The sequence below is a fragment of the Xenopus tropicalis genome, chromosome 2, assembly GCF_000004195.4.
Source record: "Xenopus tropicalis strain Nigerian chromosome 2, UCB_Xtro_10.0, whole genome shotgun sequence".
NCBI classification, from domain to species: domain Eukaryota; kingdom Metazoa; phylum Chordata; class Amphibia; order Anura; family Pipidae; genus Xenopus; species Xenopus tropicalis.
The window spans coordinates 147,170,654-147,174,662 of record NC_030678.2 but is presented as its reverse complement, the minus strand read 5'-3'; positions in this window follow the sequence as shown (position 1 = coordinate 147,174,662).

Genomic DNA, 4,009 nt, shown 5'->3' with positions numbered 1-4,009 from the left:
TTTCAAATTGTCTCAGAATAGCACTCTCTACATCATACTAAAAGTTAATGTAAAGGTGAACGACCCCTTGAACAGTAAGTTCACTCCAGGAAACCATATATTTTGGGAAAGTACACATGAATTCAAAATGTGTCACTATGGCTTTCTCCTCCAAACTTCCAAAGCACAAAGCTCTCCTTCATTTGTTGTCTCTAAATGTCAGCATGGATTTCAACTAGGAACGTGCACACAGTGTCAGACTGATGTATTTGGGTCTCACTACACTACATTTCTACTGCCACTGATAAATTGTTCATAGCAACCTGGCTCACCTATCAATGTGTCTGGTGAGGTGGGGACCACAAGGTTTTTACCCAGGGCCCTCTTTTGGGCCAGTCCAACCTTAAATTTAAAGTACCCCAATATCCCAGTGTCGGTGGTGGTGAGAACTGCTTCCTGATCTCCAAGATTGATGCAGGGAACAGAAGTCACACAGCTAAAGCTAAATTCAGTCAAGCAGCAGTGAACATGCTAAGGGATCAACAGATAAGTTGGGGCAAGTGTCAATACAAATGTGAGGTAAACACTTTTTAAATATAAGATTGTATTAATTAATTTTGCACCTATTTTTCTAGGGGTTAGACAGACACTTATTCCCTGACAATAGGTTGCTAATCTGTTAATGGTGCTCCTATACAAGGTGTGGCATGAAAATTGGGGGAAACAAAGCAGAGCAGATGATCAGAGAATAGATCTGACACAGAAATTTACTGCATTTTTAAAATTTTATGTCCTTAAAAGTCAAGTTCACTGCCACTTTTACTCCAAAAACAGCTACAGTATCTCTACCTTTGTGAATTCCTCCCAATGTTGGGAGAGGTATGTCATTTTTGGGAACTGTTTAATATATTTTTAGGGATTTAAAAAAAAAAAAAAAAAAGATGTTACTTATTCTTTAATAAATCTCTGCAAAGATATTGAATTACAGTAAAAAGTTGCATTTGAATGTTGATAAATCTGCTGTTATGTACACTTAATAACCAATGTGGCAATAACCTTATTGTAATATTAACAAGTGATGACTTTCTGCTGATATCTTAACATGTGGGCAGTAATACAGGTAAACAATACCCTAAGGGGCAGATTTATCAATACACGAGTTCGAATCCCGAATGGGAAAAACTCGGAAACCTCTAAAGAAACCTCTAAAGATCGCAAACATCACGAAAATGCCCACGAAAAAATCGTACCAGTCACGACAATATCGCATTGGGGATCCGAAAGTGCCGAAACTTTCGCACCGAACAACTGCAAACAGCGGCAGAGCCTCTCCGAATCCTTCGTGAAAACATCGTGAGGGCGTCCGAAAATGTCGTGCGGGTCCTCCGGAAAAGTCGCGCGGGCCCGAAAAAATTGGTGAAGATGCGCTCGGAGCGTTCAGATGAACGCTCCCAGCGTTCGTGTATTGATAAATCTGCCCCTAAGTCTACTAAAAAATAATTTCAACAATAAATAAACCCAAAAGCATTGTTTTGCCTCCAATATGGATTAATTATATCTTAATTGGGATCAAGCAAAATGTGCTGTTTTATTGTTACAAAGAAAAAGGAAATAATTTAGAAAATCTTGAATTATTATTTTAAATGGAGGCTATGGTCAATGGCTTTTCCATAATCAAGAATTTTCCGGATAACTGATCCCATACCTGTAGTAATATAACATAGTAAGTTAGGGTAAAAAAAACCAAAAGATATGTCTTTTATATCTCTGAATAAGCTGCCTAACTGCCAGTTGATCCAGAGGAAGACAAAACAACCCTTCTGAAGCCTCTCCAATTTGCCTTAGAGGGGAAAACAATTTCTTCCTGACTTCAAGATGGCAATATGGTCGATATATAGACTTATCTGCTGCTGATTTGGAACTGTAGTCCTATCTCCCCTGAAGTTTGTTAGCTTATGTAAATGATAAAAAAATGAATCTGTCCTTCACTATTCTGGAGTAGTTATGAGTGAAGACTGTTGTCACATAGAAAGTGAAATCTACAGGAAATCCTGGTAAAATACTTTGCTATACACCCGTAGCTGCTACCCTGCCTACACAGTAAAAGCTATACCATATTCCCATTTCTTATGTGTAAAAAAGGAATTGTTCAAATAATGATGATCTTGAGGGGAGACTGCTTCGGAAGGCTTACCTGTGGATAGTTTTAGCAGGGACACAATTCTGGATGTTAAACCTAAGAAATGGCATGACAGAAAGAGTAAAGGCAAAGAGGCCCTCTATTTTTCAACAGAATATAGTAAAAAGTTCATTCAGGTGAGGGCTGTTCTGTATAAATATTTACCAACTGTTTATTGTGAAGCTAAGTTGAAGACAATCTTAGATAATACAGATATTAAATGTATATCATAAAGGGCCAATATTTTATCGCCGAGCCTCTGTGTTACAGATGTGGGGCACACTTTGTGTAGTTTAAGGGAACATCTATCAGCTGTTGAGAAACAGAGTAATGAATCACCAGTTGGTAGACATTTTGCACATTGTAATACGGTGAATATAGACTATTTGAAGGTACAAGTGATAGAGAGGGTTATTCCACTAATTAGAGAGGGTAACACTATCAATCTTCAATCGAAGAGAAGCTTTTTGAAATTTTTAAATTGGAAACTAGGACTTAATAAGGAAAGGGTCTTAATAAGAGATGGGACATAAATTGTCTGATGTAACTGATATAGATTGCTGCTCTGCTCTGTGATGTTATATATTTTATGGGTCAGTGTGATGATTAATTGTTTATTTAAATTCAAGGGGTATGTGATATACTAGTAAATGTATCTAATAATTTTTATGTTGTGCTATAGGGATTGCCCAAACGAATAGCCTTCATTTTTCATACAAATGTGACAGGAAATAAAAGGCAATACTTCTACTTTTATTAGCCAAAAATAAAGGATCAAGTTTTAAGAGATATTTGGAGAAGTGTCTTACTTCCTGCTTATGTCGCCAAACAAGCAAATCTTTCACTCCATATGCCCACCTTGGCCCTACAGCCAAACGATCGTATTGCAATGAAGGTGAAATCAGAGCAAGAAACGCATCAATGAGCGAATGCAGTCCCAGGTCTGATGAAGAATCAAGCCTGTGTGATCGACATCTGGCCAATTTTTAGCCAGATATTGGATGGGGGGCCTATTGGAGGGGCCCCAGGTAGTAAATACAGTGCCCCTTTGTGGCTTGTGCCCACTAGTATGTGAATGATGTTAGGGGGTGCCTTTTTGCCTTCCACCCAGTAGCGTAACTACAGTCCCATGGGCCCTAGGACAAAACTTGCTCCTCAGGGCCCCCACAAAAACCTACTCAAAACTTGTACTTCGGTAGATAATTTCACAAAGGTATGACGTGCATGCCGCTTGGCCTGGTGGTCTTGGTGTAGCTGTACCCCCTGCCACTGCTCCTTCCTCATGATTGCAGTGTTGTCTAAACAACACTGTATTTATTGGGAGAACTAATGTTTCCACCCTGGATATGTAATTTACTAGTCACCACCTCAGTCTAGAGTAATTGCCACTTTAGTAGTCATGCCTTCAATTTTAGAAGTTAGCCATTGTGGTGCTACAAATGAGAAATCTGAAGGGGGCTCAGAAAGCAGCACATTGGTCAGAAAAAATTGCAGCGATTATGCCATTGTAAAATGATGGTTTTATTGAGCCTTTGGAATTTGGTTTTGATGGTGTGTATCATTGCCCTAGTCCTATAACAACATTTGGCCCCAAATAATACATCTAAATTGCGCCCCATTGGAAAAAGTTACATTTTTTTGTTCATAACCACCCAACTCAGGAACATAACAGGCTATAAACCGCACAAATAATAAACCTTAGCCAAATAAGTCGTAAGCGGCACAATAGCCCCACGGAGAGTAAATATTTTGGTTTTAAAACAATACTAGATAACTATAACGCCGGGTTAAAGGAGAACTACAATACCCGTCATGCACTGGGGCGGCGCAGATGAATGAGCTCACTGGGGG